Source organism: Hippocampus comes, unplaced genomic scaffold (genome assembly GCF_001891065.2).
Source record: "Hippocampus comes isolate QL1 unplaced genomic scaffold, H_comes_QL1_v1.1 scaffold39, whole genome shotgun sequence".
In the NCBI taxonomy this organism is placed as follows: Eukaryota; Metazoa; Chordata; class Actinopteri; order Syngnathiformes; family Syngnathidae; genus Hippocampus; species Hippocampus comes.
Window position 1 is genome coordinate 4,474,312 of NW_017842054.1, and position 20,896 is coordinate 4,495,207.

Below are 20,896 nucleotides of genomic sequence, written 5' to 3' on the forward strand. Positions count from 1 at the left end.
CCAGTAAAATAACAAGAGAACATGCCATTAAAAGTTACTTTCCGTGACTTTTAATAGCCGAGACGGTGATAGAAGGGGGATGGGTGGGTGGGTGGGCGGGGGGGGTCGCTCTTGAGAGATTGGAGCTACTTTGAAATAACATATCACCTATGAATAGAATTTCACCTTTTTGTTCTGCTGACCTAGCGCAATTCTTTCATCTACCTTTCAGGAGCATTTTCGTTCATTATCGCAAATATTCCGAATTGAACGCTTGGATTCCTATTTGCATGATCGTACATGTTTTTTTGATGATGAGTCAGACTCCTCATCAACTTTTAAACAGCCTTGTTAAAATGGCGCTGCTTTTTTTTTTCTTCTTTTCCACCCTGCCAAACTTTCCAAACAAGCTCAGGATCTAAAATGTCACTGACCTGTTACAATTAGGACAGCAGTTTTCACCGTAAAAGAGGAAGCACTGCAGCTTTTTCTAATTTTTTTTTTTTTTTTTCTAAGGCTTTCATGCTCAGGGGGAATCTTGTGACGTGACAGTTTTGAATTTGAAATATTGTACAGGGGAAGTCGTAGATTCTCTATATAGGATTCTCATCATGTGTGGGGAGTCAGACTAGACAATCCGCACGTGGTCCGGGCTTTGTGCTGGCGTGGTCGCTTGGGAGCGCCTCGTTGTTGCGGCATGGAAAAGCCACCGCATTGACCTAATGGGATGTACTCCGGCCACCGGGGGATTGAAGTGGATGTATTTTCACTGCTCAAGCATGTAGTTATGTGGAGGCATAAGAAATCTGCGAGATAAAGTCGCATCCATTTTTCAGGTTTGAAAAATGGTATTTGATTGACAGGTGACAGTTGAGTCGGGCGTGGCTGCCGCGCATTCAGCGGATGAACCCATAACATTCAAGATTTGGATTCAATTTTTTTTTTTCCTCAAAATGTTTCAATGTTGTTTGGCAGGCACTCTCCACTGAGATGTGTCAAATTTAGAAGACATTTATTTTCACTTTGCAGTCTGGATGTGGTAGCGGCTGACCAGCGAAGAGGTCAACACATGCTAGGTGCCAGGAATTGAGGGGTGCCTCCATCAAACTGCAGTCAGAGCAATTTTCGGGGCTGTTTTTTTTTTTGCCGCAATGCCTGCAGGAGCTCTGATGGCTGAGACGACGTGCAGCATTTGTCATTCAATGCAGTCTGACTTGTTGACGGCTACTGTACGAAATCAAGGCGAGCGCAAGTTCCATTAAGTGGTGCGCGGGAGACCGTCAATTGATAGTGTGAGTCGAGGCTGCTCAATTCAAACTTGCAACGCTAACTTTGTTCACAGCTGACAATTTCACACTTTTCCTTTCAACTCCTCTGCCCAGCACACACTCACCAGGGGATGAATAAGAGGTCTTAATAATCCTTTTCTGTTCCTGACTGGATGATTCAATTACGTGAAACTATTCAGCATCGCATTTTTGGAGGTTTATTTCCTATTCAAGTCTGATTAAAACATTTTTCCAATATTGAAATAAAATGCACTTTCACGCAGGTGCTTACAGAGCAATGGTAAAGCTGTATTGTAAAAGAATTGCTGGAGCCAAAGAGACCAGCAGCAGCGCAGCAGTTTTATTAGAACCAGACAGCATATAGCCTGGAACTGCAGTCAAAGCTTTATTAGCCTCTTTCACACTAGCCATCGAAGCTGGCGTTTTCACAGCTCTCTCCCTGGCTTGCTGTCTTGCCTTGAAGTCGAGAATATTCTGCTAAACTCACCTATTCGTGTTTTTCTTTCTTTGCTGGGGGGTTGGGGGCTCATTGACTTCTATAGCTGTGGAGTGAATGAGTTTTTAATTTACGTGCTCATTTACTATTCATAGTTGATTACGCTTGACTATAATGCACTTCCAGCCAGCCAGTTACTCGGCATTTTACGTTAGCTTAGCGGTTAGCTTGGCTTCTTCTTGTTCTCCTATTGTCTTTTTACGGATTAACGAAGCGCTTCACGTGTAGTTTACCCCCGCACCCCTCCCCCATATACAGGCAAGGATAGGTACATAGAGGAGCAGCTCGGCACTGTGTGCGCGCCGAGTTGACGATGTTAGCTAGCCTGCCGCGATTTGTTGCTAAGGCAGAGCAAGCTTAGCGCCTAGCAAGCCCGCGGTAGTTCCATAGCAGTCGCTCAAGCAGGTCTGACATGGATGCACGTGCGGCTGGCAGCCCCTCCAACTACAAAGTCAGACACGCCTGAATTTTAACACTGAGGTACGATGACATCTTCAACAGGCATTATCGCGATTGATCAGTAAGAGTCCAAATCAAGACTAAATCATCTATCGCGAATACTGTGCACCCCAAGGTTAAACTATGACTATAGGCAAGCAGAAACCTTTTTGGCGCTGTGGTTGGCATTTTTTTTTTTTCACTATTCACGGCACAAAAATTTAGGAGTTGACTGTATTCACATTTTGTGTTGCTTCACGCCCAGTTGTAAGTTTCAGACAAGTCGGTGAACCAATGAAAAAGCAGAATACTTCAGCCTTTCGAGGCGCTACCCCATTGTGCCTCTTTTAACATTTCTTTTTTCCCTCCGGAGAAAGGACAGATGTAAAGAGCAAAGCTCCGATAGATCTTTACCCATAATTCACCTTCATAACCGTTGCATGCGGACATCTTGTGATCTGGTGGTTCATGAAATATAACCAACCCGTTGGATGTCATAGTCATTATCGGAGAGTAACCCGATTAAATGAAATAATTCCGTTCATGACTTCTCTATCTGGGCTTTGATTCATGTTTGCCTGCCGCCTTGGGATTTGAACTGTGGACCAACTTCAATCACGTTAATGAATACATCATACCGTGGCTGACCGAAATGCCCACAGTATATGTATTGCATTGTTGTAACCATCGATTTCTTCCCCCCCGCACCCCCTATCTCCAACTGACACGCTCCCTTTTAATGAGCTGGGTTGTGTTGCTCCACTGAGAGAATTAAAATCACACATGCGGTCCAATTCGCAGTGGTGCACCAGTGGGACACGGATCTCGTTAAGACAGATAGATGGCTAGATACTGTATTGATGGCGAGGAAAACAATAAAACTGGCTTCACTTCAATGACAGTGGCACATTGCCAGCGTGATTCTATTTTCTCCTAAAGTCTTAAAAGTAAGTTACCATGACTGTTAATAGTAAAACAACAGGACCCCAGCGATGTGGCCTGAACAATGTCTAACATCACATCAGAACGCCGCCGGAGTCTTTCCACTCTTGACGTGAGTTTGCTCAATTCATCAACCCTCCTGGTTGAGGCCCCTCCTCTTTTTGGAAATGCAGTGTGAGCGGGGCAAAGCCACAAAAAGCCGACCAAAATGCAAAACGCACTCGCTTTGTTGCTCGATTGAACTAGCTTCTCACGCTGGCTTTGTTTCGTAAGGTTTGGAGCGGAAAGGAAAAGCCGTCCAATGTGGGATGCGTGACTGTGGTTTAGTTCGCGAGGTTTTGCAACAAAATTTAAATGGCATACTCTGCGTTGGCCCGGCGGTAGAGAAGATGGGATGAGCAGTGGCTCATATTCATGAGCCAGGTGAGTTCCCTTGAAAAGGCTAATTTCAGCGACGCACGAACACGCAGGCGAAAAAGCGTGCTGTAAATCTTGATCCTTGGGGTATTTTGGCGAAACATGACACATACTTTTATTTTAAAATAGCGAATCTCAGTGTGGCATTCAGGCTCGTGGTGCGCTAAAAAAGTACAGTTCAGTTGTATTTCACTTTCAGGTTCAGCACATTTTCAGTGAAGCTTTTGTAAGAATTGTTTTCAAACATGTTTCTAGATTTTATTTTTATGAATTTTTTTATGTGCAATGCTTCTAAACCGAATCATTGGCTCCCCACAACCAATTCCATTCCCTTCCTTCCTATTATGGTGCACCTGTAGAATGGCATGTGGTGGCACCCCAATTGGCTACCAAGCCTGCCCCCTGCTGGATGGTCTGTAATGTGACGCACCCTGTGTGTCGTGTATGCTTGTTTACTGGTTTGTTTGTTTTTTGTTTTGTTTTTTCCAAATTTGTACTGTGCTCCCCTGACAGCCCCTCAGTCTGGCGTTGTTGTTGTTTTTTTTTTTTTACCCTCCCCCTCCCTAATGTGCTGTAAAAGGCAGTTGGTCATTGTTTTTCTCTTTCTCGGACGGGTTCCCTGTTCCATTTCGCTGCGCCCTGTGGCACAATGACAATAAAGAGATTCTGATTCTGAGCTAGTTTTTTTTTTGTTTTTTTTTTTTATCATACCTGTATTTTATTTAGTGCATTGTTCATGCTGAAATTGTGTATGAAAGTAGCTCCTCTCCAACACATAAAGCTCGTCTCACTCAAAATGTGTAGCGGTAAACAACAGAGACAGTATCTTGTGGCACCTGAGGGCGTTTCAGCACAGTCACTGTCTATAGGCGAGTCTTTCAGAGACGAGCCGGTTCCACAGAAAGCACGAAAATCTGTCAATTCACCCTGTGCACGCTGGACTGGCATCCAGTCAATCAAGGTCTCGAGACAGACGAATATTCGCACTCACATTCACCCCATCACTGAGTGGGAACTGAACCAAGCAGCTTCTCTCGTTGCCCTTTGTTCACTGTGATTGCTTGATTTCAGTCTCGTTCTGTGGTGATGCCACTTTATTTTGGGTGATATGATACCAGCCTAATCGTGATGTTTGAACGCACGGCTTTTTACAGCTACCCTAACACTTGCCACTTGGCATAACGGACGCAAGTGCATTCGGACGCAAAACCGGCTGGCTGTTTGGGATTCGCGAGGCACTCCGCCAACTTCCGCAGACGCTGCCGCCTATTTAACTTTTGATACGAGGTAGAAAGGTCAGCTCCATCCTGAGATAATACTCTCCCATCCTTTTTCCCTATAGTGTGGAAGCGCGGTTTTCAGGCGCCGTGCCACTTTCAGGCGGGGAAGCAATGACCTTCAATCGGCTTGAGGAAGAGGCTACAATGTAGCAAGAGCCGACATTTGAGCACTTTCCACTTGATTGCAACAATAGCTCGCACTGCTAATGCCAAAGAGGCAACACTGTATCGACCACAGTAAATTACAGAACAACTTCCACTCTTCCTCAAAGACTTTCTACGAGACTTTTCATCCATAAGAGACGCCCTGGCTCACAAACTCTCTTCGTCCCCGGGGCGTTTGAAGGGGTTGTTAAGTCAAGTTCTTCCAGGCTAGCTTCATCCAAGCATGCCTTCATGGTTTGCGCTGTGTCATGCTGAAGAAGAAAAGGGCCTTCCCCAAATGGGTCCCGCAAAGTTTGAAGCATACAATTATCCAACATGCCTTATGATGAACAAGAATCGAAGGGGGACACATTATGGAAAAATGACTTTTTAATGGCTTACAAATAGTGGAGAGTTTCTGGAGTGAACAAAACCAAGTACGCTTCTAAAATTATTTCTCTGAACAAGCTGTTCTAAATTTTGGCAACGTCATATTGCCGCCGCACGGGTGTGCGTATGTGCCCACTGTGGGCCGATAGACCGATCAGCGCACTCTTTGCCGAATGTCATTGTGCAGCTTTGGGATGAAGTGCTGAATTCACGAGTGAAAATGCACTTCTCCCATTTTTTCTTTTTCGGTGCTCCCACCACAAGACATCCTGGAAAGAAAAGACATCGTCGGTGTTTGCCCAACAGGGGATGGGACCACAACGCTCAAAACCAGCTAATAATAGCTCACATAATAGTGTGATAGTTTTCGTAGACCCCCCCAAAAATCTGTGACTAATTGACGCTCCAGCAATATTCCCAATTGGCTTAAGATTCCCCAAAAAATTGGCGGTACAGAACTATTTCTACTAAATGAAGCTCCTCGGCTCACCTCAGCATACTACCTTGGTGCCGAAATGCCGCACGATGTCAGCCGAGCCCTACTTTTGTCTAAAGCGCCTCAACTCACTTCAGCCTAGTTCCTCGCCGGCACAATGCCACGAGATACATGGATGTTTGCGGTATTTCTTGACCCTTGTTGTCGTTTTGACAAAAGCGTGTCACATACATGACATCAATACAAATAAGAACTGTAAAACATTTTTTTAAATATATTTATATATATATTCCTGTATGATTCAGGGGCACCCTGGGCATCTAGTCCAACTTCTGTTTGATTAATTAAGCGCAAAACAGTATGTCTCAGTGCTTTTGATCAGCGTACATTTCATATTATGTTCCTGTCAGAACTTCTTAGTAAGCCGTGGTTAATGGTTATCTCTTCCTTTCCGCATTAAGTCAGTCGTGTCAAAACAGGCCATGCGTGACTCGATAATTTGACATTTAATGGGCATCGAGCGAGCCTCATTAAAGCGTTGTTATTTCCTCTTTCGTGACATGCGGTGTGTGTGTGTGTGTGTGTGTGTGTGCGTGTATGTGTGTGTGCCAACGGTCGCTACCAATACGTAGATGAGATGACTTAATGGCTTCCCCCGCGTTTAAAATGGCTTCATCAAAACAACCGCAGCGGAGTTGGGCCGGCCTGCTTAATATGACATGAATCAATTTCCTGCATATCACAATGCACTTTAAGCTTGCAGCTTTCAGAAAACTTAACTGGCGAGTGATTGACGCGGAGGGAGGGGAGGGGCGTTATGCAGGGAGATGGCGTGATCGTCGAAAAGAGAACAGCGCGCTTTGAATGTGACAGTGAGTTTTGTTTGTGTCGTCTTTTTTTTTTTTTCCTTCCCCACCGCCACTTGCAAAAAGATCTGCTGGAAATCATTGTTGAACAACTCAGACATCGGTTCTTTTTGTTGCTTAAGCACGCCCATGTGAACATCATATTTTATTTATAACATCTGAAAAGTGTGCCACAGAGAAGGCTCGAACCAAAAAAAAAAAAAAAACGGGGGAAAAAAAGGATTCCACCCATAAAAGTTTCACAACCTTTCAAAATAGAAAACAGAGACATGATAGCTGTAATTAGTACTTTTCATCTTCATAGTTTCAAACCTTGCCTTGATACGTAACTTACAACATACAAAATCGATAGTTTTTTTTTCTGTTTGTTTGTTTTTTATATTCCATGCCTCCTATTTACATTTAGAAGGGCAAGAATTCATAGTTTCAAACCTTGCCTTGATACGTAACTTTACAACATCGATATTGTTTTTTTTCTGTTTGTTTTTTACATTCCATGCCTCCTATTTACATTTAGAAGGGCAAGAAATAAGATTTTGCTCTAAATTTGGCTCACAAGTCTAATTTAATGCACCTCGTACCAAAATGGCATTTGAGAAAATGTCCTCATTTATTAATTAAATCAATTGTAAAGTGTTATTGATGTGCAGGGTGTAAAATTCACAGACTACGATTTAAAGTTATGAGTATTCAAGTTGCAGTAGAATAAGAATGAAGTGTAGTGTTCGTAGGGTAAAAAAATGGAACGTAATAACCTATTACAAGGCAAGAGTCATAATTTAGGAGAATAAAATCATAAAATTATGAAGACAAATGGACTGAAATTCCGAATAGAAATGTGTACGTTTATGGGAATAGTCATATGAGAAAAATGTTACGATGAGCGTCGTAAATTATGAAATAATTTGTCCCTTTATGAGGATAAAAACACAATGCTCTCTTATAAAGGGGGAAAAAAGTCATCAACTTAAAGATGTAAATTATCAAAGTTGTCACTTTGTGAGGCTAAAATCTAAATTTTTTTTGAGGAAGAAAATATGACGTACTACTCAGAAATTACACGCACACAAAAAAAAAAATTATGATGCTCACTATACGACAAAAATGTAGTGATGTCACAAACAATGTGGTAAATTCCTCAAAATGTCGTAACTTTTCTGAAGTTGAAATCAGAACATCATGAGGGACAAAATACAATTATTACTAAAATAATGTCGGCAATTCTGAAAACACACACACAAAAATACATTTATGATGCTAACTATACGAGAAAAATGTAACTTTAATGAAGTCGAAATCAGAACATCATGAGGGAGAAAATACAATTATTACTAAAATAATGTCGGCAATTCTGAAAAACGTACGGGGGTAGTCGTGAGGAAAATGTTGTTATGTCACGAAAATAGAACCTAGGAAATATGCCACACCTTCATGACGATAAAGTAAGACCATTTTGATGATGAAAATACTACTGTTCCAAAAGTAGCTATAAATTCCGAAAAAGACAAACATTTGAGGCTAGTCCACAAAGTCACAAAATCTCTGATGCCCCTCCCCCTCTGGAGGCGAGCCGACTACGTGGCAACGATGTTTCCAAAATGCTGTCACATCGAAAATATTCTGAGCATCAAGTGCGCTTTCTCCCGCGTGGCGTACGGTGCCTTCATCCCCTCAATCATGACAGCTTTTTTTTTTTTTTTTTGGCTTGCATGCGAGTCAAAGTGTCAGCGAGGGCCTCGTCGTGCGCATTTACGCTGCATACTGATGCCTCCAGAAATAGCCTGCTGGCGTCACAATGCAACCGGCGCGCAATAGTTTCTGCCGAAATAAATACATTTCTAATAGGCTTGACAGCTCTTGCGTTTTCTCACACCTCTGATAAAACACCAGCTTTTCACCGAGGCGGATCTCCGAAGAGCGGCGGTGAAGCTTTTGGCATGACAGACGAGTGCCGCACGTCGACACCTTCACACTGTTCCTCTTGTCATATTTTATTTATCTCTGTATCTACATTTATTTTGTTTTCATATCTCTCGGAATAGTCAGACTCTTCCCAATTAGCAGACTTCTGACAAGGTGTTGCCAAACTGCGGGAATTCCGTTTACAGTAATGAAAGCTGATCTGAAGGGATTGTTTATGCAGGATTCTGTATCCATACGAAGCATAGGATGACGTTGGGCATCAAAGGGGATATCAGCGTGATGTGCGCACTCCCTCAGAACTCTGCTGGCAGATAATAACCCCCCCCCGCCACAGATTGCATGTACTCGCTTCGAGTTGTGTGCGTGACCTCAGAAACATCATGAAGGGAAAGAATTATTTACAACAGGGACACCATGATAATGGGAATGATACTCGGTAGAGTATAAACCGTCACTCGGCGGGGAGGGGCGATCCTGATGCGGGGTATGCCTATGCAACATCGACCTTGTAAAAATGAAAACAATTTTGTTTTTGAAAAGGTTTCACATGTATAAACACTGTACCGGGGACCAAGTCCTGCCATGGAAATCCACCAGTACTTAACGTTAGCCTCAAAAAGATGAATTATTGCCCATAGTTGCCACAAGATGGTGGCAAAGGACCACTTCTCTGTTTGGCAGGTGCCTGTCGAATGAAGCTCCTCTTCTCACTCTAACAATTTTTGAAAAGCTCGTCTGGCAAACATACAGCGATGAAAACATCACCATCTTTGCATTCAATGTATTCATTTGTGGAATATTGTTATGTTTAAGGTTAAAGGTTATGTGACATGATGGCTAATAATAAATGTGTATGTTGTTTCCATGCTTTGGACTCACTATTGCTGACTTTTGTTCCCTGTTTAAGTAATATCAATTGTTGAAAGGCTTTTTTAACATTCCAAAGTGCAAATTAAGTAATAAAAGTTTATATGCGCTGTGATGATATCATATCGTATCAATATTGGTATCGGCCAATATCGATATCGTCTCTGAAGTGAAAAATTGGGTCTGGAATTTTTTAAGTTTTAATTTTCTTCGTCTCTTGTTGTGTGGCAAATTTCTCACTGAGAAGCGGAATATTCAAACTGATGCATTGAGTAGGCAGACGTGGATATAAAAAGTCTAGACACCCCCGTTGACCCGCTCAATTTTTATCATATAGAAATATGAGATTATTTATGATGATATTTTAAGACTTTGTTCACTATCGATGCGACCTTTCACCTGTGCAGCTCAACTAAAAAATATGAAATCTTTAAGACGGGAAGTAAGAGGTAATGTGGTTGCACAAGTGTGCACACCCTCTTTTAACTGAGGATTTGCCTGTGTTGTATCACATTCACTCATGTTCAATGGGATGGTACACTACCGACAACATTTAAAGAGCCCGTGATTAACCGTAAATAAAGTTCAGATGTTCTAGTAGGCTTTTCCTAACATTTTCGTAGTAACATCATACATAACAAAACCCTGGCATTTGAATAATAGGCGCGTGCAGGTGCTTTATAGCCACTGTAATCAACTAAACATTCAGAAGAAGAGGAGCAGCTCGCAGAGGGCATTCATAGAAAATAGAAAATTTAAGTCATGAACAAGTATGTGAAGGCAATGTCATAGTGACCGCATAAACATCTGGCAAGTTTCGAAGAAAATGAGTCCCGAGCAAATCAAAAGAGTCATTGCAAATGATGGCCTTACTGAAAAAAATGCTCTCTGTCAATGCCGTTTTCATGAAAGCTGCTCCACCAAGCCCCATTGATTGATTTTGTCTTTTGAAATTGCAGTAGCCGAACATGAAAGTGTACTTCTTTTATGCTGATGCAGTCAATAAACGGCCTTCTTGACTATTGTTCTCCGCTTTTCAGCTCTCCCTCCCCCCCACCCACTCTGCCTGTTTTTCTTTTCAGCTGGGGCTCCGTGTGCGCGGTGATAATGTGGCCACATAAAACGTGTCTGTCTGGAGAATGTGCACTGACACGTTCTCATTAGAGACCTGCCCTCCGTCTGGGCCAGCCAATTGATTTGTTACATTTCCCTTTACCCCCGTATGCCACTCATGACAGCCGCCTGCATAATGCTGGCTTTCTTGACATTATTGCTGATCAAAATATGCATGACAAAGACTGTCGCAGTACAGGTCAACTCTTCATTGAATCCATCGACGGTATATAACGAGCTGCGCGGTAAAGAAATTAGTAAACAGGCGCCGTGTGCGGTAATGGTTAGATGGAGTCAGACGCATCACAGCCGGTTGATAAGTGGACAGAGAATCGAAAGTTGGGCGAGACAACGGGAATGAAATGGCAAGGACACACGCATAGATCACCCGCCGTTGAAGTTGAGTGTCAGGGCTCGAAGCTGGACATTTGCGTGAACCCTTTTGAAGCTCTGTTCATGCAAATGGAATGAAACTTTCCGGGGGTTTTGTAATTTGCAACTCCAGCTCTTTGAAAATATCAATAACGCTCTTTATGTTGTCCCCTTTTTGGCTCTATCGTGGCCACTTTTGAAACCCATAAATCTACATTTTTTTTAAGGTCCCTTGTGAGTTACTGGAGCCTATCCCAGTTGTCTTAAGTAGGCGGGGTACACCCTGAACTGGTTGCCAGCCAATAAGGCCAGGGCCTGGATTTGAACCCACGACCTCTGCACTGTGAGTCGGACCTGCTAACCAATCACACCGTGCTGCCTTCAGTTGTAGCTTCACTTGTACAATTCGAGTGAACATGATGCACCAGCATTCATTAGTAATCCATTTTCATGTCCATGTGCTCACCACTGGACCACCGGGCCGCTCGGGCTAGAATCCATTCACGTAATTTCAATTCATGTCAATAGGGAAAATACACATACATTTTTTTCTCCTGTCATGGGTGAGCTCCCTCACATTTAAAAAAATGCTTGGCTTGGCTTTACATGTGCGTTTGTGAGCGTGCGAGGTCACCTTGAAGCTGCCGTAGCAGATGTGCAGGAGTTTAGATTGCAACGTGTGATGAGTGGCACTCTCGCTGACTCTGCACAGTAGCAACAATGCGCACAGGTCTCTCCGGCTAATGAGCTCTCAATATAGTCAGCCTCACACGGAGCCGATGGTTTCTATCAGCTATCGCATATCAGGGGGAGCACAGCAACCCCCCCCAAACCCCAACCCCCACACATGCCGGTTGGCGGTGAACCAAAGAACCTGATAGAAAATGTAAATCACCACCGAGCAACTCTTGTGGGTCCAGTAGGTTTGTGTCACCGGATGAGCGCGACGCATTCCCCGAGGGGGCTCGCGAATATAGACATGGCGGAGTTATTTCTGCATTTGACTTTCAAACAGTCACAGATTTACTGGCAAGGCTTTTCACATCGGTGACCGTGACTGTGTATGACATTGTTAAAATAGACGGCGCTGAGCATGAGTGCAAATCTCATCCAAAGGCAGTCGGTGCAGTGTTCTGTACATTCTCACACTTGAGGAAAACTTTGCTTTTATTGGCTACTACTTGGGCAACGTTTCCGATGGTGTTGAGGAACAAAAATGGACTCTGCATAGCGGTGGTGCACTTTCAAGAATGTACACCACAGTACCTTCAGGGGTACCTTGGCGCTCGACTTTTACATCTTGGCAATAACCTCTACCCTTTCGGAATATATTGTTTGCTGCTAAGTTCATAACTCAAGATAACCTGACATTTTCCACCGGGTGAGAATCAATACTGAGTAGAAGAACTGGCAACTGAAAAAGAAAACAGAGGGGAAAAAAAAAAGCCTCCAGTACTACGGCTCTGATAAAGGTGCATTTGTGCAGCTCCCTTTTTTACATATCAGGTTGAAGCCTGGCGAGATTTTGCCAAGCTTTAATTTTTAGGTTTTCTAGAAAGATTTAAAAATTCCGTCTTAATTTACCCCTTGAACAGGAGTCCTCAAATGTGGTTCAAAAATAATTTACAATAAGAGACATACCCATGCATGGGAATACTGTATGTGTGCCAGTAAAACTTGTAATGTGTTTTTTTCAATCAGGAAAATAGTACTCCATAATATTGTGCTTTATTCAAAAAAACATACAGTGATGATATAAAGAAATGTAAAGAATTAGTTAAATAATCAGTTTTTGCCACATTTTTAACTTGACTTCAATGGGCATTGTCGTTCAAAACTTTAACGACACATATTTGGGCAAAAGCATTGGGACCAAACTGTAGACTGCTTTGAAAACGATTAACGTCATAATCTTGTGTTATGTATTACTCTTCCTGTCTTGTCACATTCTTTTTCTGACTCATGTTTTAGAATACATAACATAAAAAAGCCCCCCGAAAAAAGCATGATTGAGAATTGAGAAATCTGGCGGAAATGTCTGCAAGCGGCAGTGCTCAAAGCAGAACAAGATCAGCACCTTGAGATGTCTCAACTATCTGTGAGAAGCTGACAAGAAAAATCAGATAAAGTTGCCTGAATTTTCTAAAAATAGATCTTTCTGTCTTTTTTTTTTTTTTTTTGTGTCAGCGGGAAGCGTGTGTCTCCTGACTTTTCGACGCACCCACACAGAGAGGAAGAGTCTCGTTATCACCTCGCATCATCTCGCAGCACAATGAAACAAAGCACGGGCGGGCGCTGCCATCTAAATATAACTCAAATGAGTCAGCCGGTCTTGAGGTTATCACCCGAGGACGCGTTGACTTGATTTTATTTTATTTCATTTTAACAGATGTTATATTTTGGTGGGTGGGAGGGCGTTACGTAATGTCCTCCTAAAGTTTTGACGATTCATTTTCTGCACAACAGGCAGTTTCGGAATGCAAATGCGATGCTACCAATGGTAGCCTGGTAGCGGTGTCATAAAATATTCATTCTCACAGGAACCCTATTCTGTGGTGGTGGTGGTGGTGCGCAGCATCCTTTTGCCTGTGATGGAGAGCTACAAAGATAGACTCCCATAGCCTACAGTGCTCGTCTGCCACGTCGTGTACCTGTCAGGGAAATTACAAAGACTCGCAAGCTCGGCGTCACATTTCAAACGCCTAACCTTACTGTCTCCCGTTGATGTCTCTCTGGCAGCACTAAATATATGAGATGCCCTCTAGTATCTTACAAGATTTCTGTTTTGATCTGCGTGAAGTTGTGATAGAAGCTTTGGTTAATAATTGATGTCTGGAAGGATGTCTCTCCGGCTCGTTCGCACGACTCAAAAGTGACATTCTTGAAAATAAGAGGGGGGTCCTCCGCAGGATGAGCAAGTGCACTTTGTGAATTCTTGATGCGCCGTGGAGGAATTCGCAGCCCTCGGCAGCACTCCCCTCCACCTCTCGGCGTTCTTGTTATTGTGGAGAAAGTTCTGTGTTTTTAAGTTTTGCCACGCGTGGCCTTTCCGCTCGTCGAGGGAAAGGCTGCGCTGACCTCATTAGCGCTGGCCGCTTCACACCTGCAGTGTGTGATCTGGAAGTTTCTTTTCAGCCGGCTAAATTACCTAAATGACCTTCTCTTATTCACGCCCTGGCTAATTAAGCCAAAAGGCAATGGAGGAGGGGAAGCGGGGTATCGGACCGCTTCGCATGGGGAAACATGCGCGGTGTAATCCGAAGTTAACATGCGACAGAAAAAGGGATTGCATCATACTTAGCTTTTCCCCCAAGCGATCGTTATTACAGGATGCTGTGGAACCCTGACTTCACCTTGACTTCAAGTCATACTGCTAGTTGATCATTTTTACCTTATTATAAAATGACTGGAATTCCTGCTCATGTTTTCTAGCCCCGCAAAATGCCATTTTTATGTTGTGTACAATAGCGCTGTCAATTAGAAACATAAAAAAAAGAGTGTAAAGAAATAAACTGAAGTGGTTAGCTCTAAATTTTCCACATAAGCTAGCCTGAAGCTGGCCGGTAGTGTTAGCTTCAGGTTGAAGTCAGCTTTGTTGCGCTAATGTCATTTTATTATCTTATTCGTGTCTTGTATTATGAAAAGAATATGCAGTCAGCAAGTGGAATGCGTTGTCATTTTGACCCATGTTTCAGTGACTAAAACTTGGAGGGACTATACAGTAGCTAGCTAGCAGTGTTTGCTAGCTTTAGGTCGAAGTCAGCTTTGTTGCGCTAATGTCATTTTTTTTTTTACCTTATTTGTGCCTTCTATTATGAATAGAATATACAGTCAGCAAGTGAAATGCGTTGTCACTTTGACCCATGTTTCAGTGACTAAAACTTGGAGGGGCCAAATGGTACATGAGAAACATGATCATTTTGCCCATTGCTGAGAAAGAAAGATCAGAGATCTGGGCATCAGTTATCTGGTTGATAAGCTATCAAAATATGAGTTTGTTTTCATTGTTTGATCATTAAGGCAACACTATTTTCTTAACCTGGTAGCATTTTGTCAAAATGATGATGTGCATTTGTGAAGAGAAAAAAAAAAAGTTTTGCTCAGCTGAAATTAGAGCAAAATTGTCACATACAGAAATGACCCCCAATAAATGTAACTATAACTATTATTACAAAAAACCCAAAACTAAAATGGCTATCAAAAACAACATTGTTTCAAGTCATTTTTGGGGTTTCTAATGACAGTTTCAAGCAAAGATGAGCGCTTCAGTTTTCAGCCTGGATTGCGCTTTCAGATCCAGGTTTGCTGTTTCAAAATAGGATTGAAAGTGAGGGTTTCGAGCCAGCGCTAAAGATTCATGTTATGCTTAATATTCAGCCCCTCCCACGGAGCCGTGCTCGCTTAGCTTAGCATGCCAACGGGATGCGTGATGAAACAAACTAGCCGGACTTTACCTGGAGGTGACTCAACACCTCTGACAAGTGCCTCACCTTCCCCACCAAACACGCCATCTCATTTGTTTAATTCCAACTAACGCCAAAATGTACAAAATGACACGTTTTGACACCGTGCGCCAACACGTTGCCCCAGATAACAAACTACCAGAGGTTGGAAAAGTTCTCACACTTTAAAGTAGCAAGTAGAAACTAATTTGACTGAAATGGACTTGGTGCACATACGCGACACGCTTGCTACACACATCTGGTGCATTCATCCATATACGAAGTCCATCTGGTTCTTTTCTGATATTTTCGCTTGTTTTAAGCGATTCCAGTCATTGCGCAATGGATGTTGTCTGTCGCATTCAAATTAAAATAAGTCTGAAGAGAAATGGCAAAATAGATGGGTTAAATTTAAAAAAAAAAAAAAAAAAAAGAATAAATAATGCGGTGGCACAGTCAGCAGGCTCCCCGAGGCTTTTGTCAACACCACCTTTGGAGTTAACAAAGGTCCTTTTAAATGATAAAATATTGATAAGAAATTACTTTCATCCTTCTCTGGGACTTTTCCATTTAGAATTTGATTTTCTTCTTCACACTCAAACTCATCCCTCAGGAAATATTTTGCAAAAAGCTTTAGTTGTGAAAAGGGTTGTTGGGTTACACGCAATCTGTGATATATTAATTACTCTTTTGGTATTTTTTTTTTGGAGGGTTGCGAAGACAGATTTGATCTGGTCAAGGTTTTGGTGTTTATTGAATTTCCATTGCAGCCTTAAAAGCAACTTTAATTAACTTCAGCATCAGTTGAAGAGTTTTCCAAATCATCATTATTATTATATTCAAACATCCTCATGTTTTTAAGTCCAAAGACAAATCCAAACACAGGCAAGTAAGCCTCGATGAGTGCTTACAAAAGTATATCAGGCGTGAAAAAATCCATCATTTTCTATCATTACCCAACTCTCAAAATCAATTATGGACTCAAATGTTGGAAAAATCATAGCAATTTAATATTTTGCGGCAACATTCTGACAAAGAAAGAGACATCTGTTGTATATTATGTGCATTCTAAGTAATTACGTAATTGATTTATGGCAACTAAAACACATACGTAAAATGTGCAATTTTACAAATGGGTCACTCCACCAATCAGTGCCTCAAGCTGTTTAGTTATTGTATTTTTTTTAATGTCATTTTTTAATTGTAGTAAAACTTCTTGCATTACAGTGGTTTAGCAGAAATACGTATTTTTAAAATAAACAAATTGAACTTAATAGGGCCAGGCTGAATTTTCATTAGAGTAATTAGACTATACATACAAACACGCATTCGAAATCAGCATGTAGGAAAATTTGCTCACCGTAATTAAATGTGGAAAGTGTCAAAAGTATTTTACACTTCATTATTTCATACATGTTATTTCCTTTTTGATTCGAATGGCACTGATTCAGTTGTATGACCCATATATATTTATATTTTGAAAAATTTATGATAATTTAATAATTCATTGGAAGTCATATTTTTTTAAACCTGTTTTGCAGATAGAACTTTTTTCCTCATCCACGAATGACGTGTCCCGTCTGTCCATTTTGGCTACTGAGCACAAAAGTTCGCACAGCCCTTGCTCTAAAATTGAATGCACGTCAAGAGCCCATAATTTTGAATGAAGATGGATTGCATTCTACTTACACGCAGCTGCTGGACTGAGAGCTCGACTGGAGGTGAATTCTCAACCCTTTGGGTAATAATGCAAAAATGAATCAAGTTAAATATGATTCTAATTGTGAAGTGATCCTTTCGCGTTGGAACACTCAACACCAAGAACAGTGCTGAAGTCATTACCTTTTGTTCTCTGTTCTTGTACCTTTTGTACTGCCAAGTAGGTCAATATTGGTTTGATAAGAACCACGCAGAATATATGCAGCCAAAGAAGCTAACCATAAAAATCTCAGTATCTCACCTCCTTTTTTATTGATTATTATTATTATTATTATTTTAAACTCACTTAATTGAACCTTCTGGTGTGCAAGTCAAAGATTTCCTGTATCAAACGAATTCAGCCGCCAGCAACGTTTGGCCAGCGCGTGAGGCTTTAACCTGCTGCCTTGATTGCATTTCAATCAGGCTCAATAGCATGATTGAACTCATTAGGCTTTCCACAAGTGTGTAACTGACTCTTTGACTTAGCGCTTAGACACCTCCTTTGCCTTTTTTTTTTTCAGTCCTTCAAGTCCTTAATTTGCTCATTTACATATGTACATGTCACTCAAGCACGTGGAGAACATGCTAATTCCACACGGAAAGCCTTAAGCCCCCAATTCGAACCTGCACCCTCAAAACGGGATGTGCAAATATGCTAACCACTCCACACATTGAACATTGTAATTTGGCAGTTTGGCGATGAAGTGCCGCCTTCACGGGTGAAAATATAATTCTTCCCTGTTACCGTCTTGAGTAGCCGTGGTTGTCTTGGTAACAAAAGCCATACACGTTGTTGGCCCCAAAGTGCTTGTGTTTGTGTGTGTGTGTTGGGGGGGGGGGGGGAGCAGTGGCTCATTTGCATAAGACAAAACTGCCCCCTCATAACAAAGTAAAAGATAGATGAGTGATTCCGGCAACAGCATGTTAAGGTCGGACATCTGGGAGCTGTTTTAAATGAGGACATAATTGCAGACTGTCTCCTTTAGGTAACATTTGAACATTTTTAACAGCCATACAAGTGTATGAATAATAAATTGAACTGTTCCTGGGACAATATCACTATAAAGCGCCTTTGGTGTCCTCACGCGACTCACTCGGTGATCATGAAATATGAGCAAAAAAACAATGACCAGTAAAAAAATAATAACTCTGAGGTCTTTATAAAAAGTGGCCAAAGATTTGCACATACGCCAGTACACTGATACGTCTCTCAATATTAAAAAAAAAAAAAAATATATATCTTTCCACATTTAATTACGGTGAGCAAATTTACATAAAATTCAAAATATATTTAATGGTACACAGTCAGCTCGTTAACTAAATCATATTACAGTCAAAAAGATTGACCACGTGTTCATTAAATGCGAACATTAGCGGAAAATGCCCACCCTGTCACAGTCCACACTCTCAGCAGGCTCACAGATTTGCACTTAATTTAATTTCGTCTTTTTGGTGAAATAGGTCATTCTCAGAGACACCTTCCGCTGACATTGACGAATACCAAACCGTCCATCAATTAACCACTTGGCCTTCATGTTAACGGCGAAAGACAAACACAAAGAAGCCCCCTGAAAAGACGTCCTCCCTGGCTGCGGCAAAGACGAATGCGCGATGGCTTCATTCAATATGTGGCTTTTGTTATGTATGGGCGGCTGCAAGCTGAAGGCAAGCAGTCTTTTTTAGACGTGTCACAAGGGTGACACAATGCACAGCTCATGACTAATGTCCAAAGTGCTTTTGATCCCTTTTCAGATTCGACACACACACACACAAACACTCAGGAGTAATTAGGACTTCCTTTTCTTCCTGAACTCCCCATCTGACTTAATCAACAAATACAGAGCAAGCTCTATACGATGAAACGCTCCTTTGCTTTCTTTGCATCCTTTTTTTTGGGGGGGTGCACTCACCCCTCACCACCAAAAAGCATCAGCTCACAAGTTTCGCCATCAGAGAGGCGAGCTGTGGGAGCAGCACGCGGTTTGTATTCAGCGTGTGTGACAGGCGGCAAAACAGCAATCTTGTCTTTGGAGAGAGACAATGATTCCGCCGCTGCCATGTTGTGCACACAAATGTGCTGCAGGCATCAGTCCTGAAATCTGTCACCTTGCCGCTCGGTGAGTCGAAAAAAAAATGCCAGAATTAAATAAACAAACAAATAAATAAATAAATAAATGAAAACGGCTCCTGCGGTGGCTGTTTGATTTTTTTTTTTTTTTAATGTGCGCGACGCGCCTCTAAAAGTCTGCTTGAGCTTCTTCATCCTCCCAATGCGACCGCGAGACAGACAGAACGCTAAATCACCACCCAAAGAGGTTGTACCCGCTTGATTACGTATTTAATCATTTGACGTCGTAATGACAAAACTTACATTCCCTGTGTAACTGTCATAACTCCGCTTGCTTTATCTTTCCACCCATGCGGTCTTCCGGCGGTCCCTGCAGGGTTATGTCATTTCTCCGTCGTTAAAAATTGTGGAGATGAGGTCGTAAGAATCACTCCGAATTTCTCTGAGAGGGAAAAAAAAAAAAAGAAATAAATGAATTGCAGAAATGTTTTAAAGGGAAATATTGAGTGATGTCAGATTGTCCTTGCAGATTTCTCATCTTCACGTCTATCAAAATTTTACATCTTAAGTACTCCAAAATGCATGCAGATGAGGTTTGGCGGTTTAACGTCGTCTTTAAAAAGTCAAGGTTAACGACAGCGTGGGTCGGAAGTGGTTCAATAGAACAATTTCAAATAATAAATAAATAAATAATGAGGACCATGAAAACTCTATAAAGCACATCAATTGAATATTCGTTGAATTTCCTTTGAAGGGTTGGACGAGATATAATAAAGAAATATTTAAATACGACTGCTGCAAGGGTTAGTACGATGGCTACTCAGTTCAGAAAAATGGAGTTTAACCCACCTCAAAAGTAAAGAGAAAAAAAAATCTGCATACAGATGATCCCTAACCTGGAATATGCGCTGGTAAGTGTACTTTGTCCCACCCCAAAAACAAAAAAATGCCACTTTTGGGTGGGCGGTGTTAGAGTTTGTCATTATCTTTGCTTTATGTGTAAAAGAGTGAATTAAAAAAAAAAAAAGGCAAAAATTGGCACAAAAAAATAGACGAATTTTGCCGATTTAAAAAAAAAACTAATATCGGCTGATTAAATCAATAATTATAATAATGCTAATCATCATAATTATTGTTATTTAATGTTCAACTTTATTTTCCTACAACACTTGGATTCAGCTGCAGTTGTGGTTTTTTTTTTAATCTCCTTTTTTTTAAAGTGCGTACTAAATAAATAAAATTGAGTTAAGATAGTGAGTCAAATCATCAAAACAGGTCACACACGCCCAGCATGTGCACAACCATCCATGTCTAAGCTCCCACGACAGGCGAGACAGAAAGTCATCGTGACCGGCGCAGAGTAAAGACACACGTGAAAAGTCATTATTTCCTGCATGCCACGATCTCCATTTTAATGGCCCGGCGCCGCATTACAGTCAAGACTCCGGCTTTTTAGCTTAGTGTTCTCCGTGATTGAAATTCCAAGTCAGCCATCAATCTGCATTATGGACTGGTTTCCCCTTGTCTGGCGCGGGCTAACTGAAACAGATTGAGACAGCTCCCGCTCGCTGCATCGCTAATGGCTGCCAATGAAAGCCATCTCTGTGCTGTTGACCCCGAACGCGGATCGCGATCAGCCATGAGGAGAACGCGGCTCAATATAAGGAGTCTCTTCGGCATCGCTCACCAGTGAACGGCATCCTCGAACCGACGTCGCCGTTGCCCAGAAATAG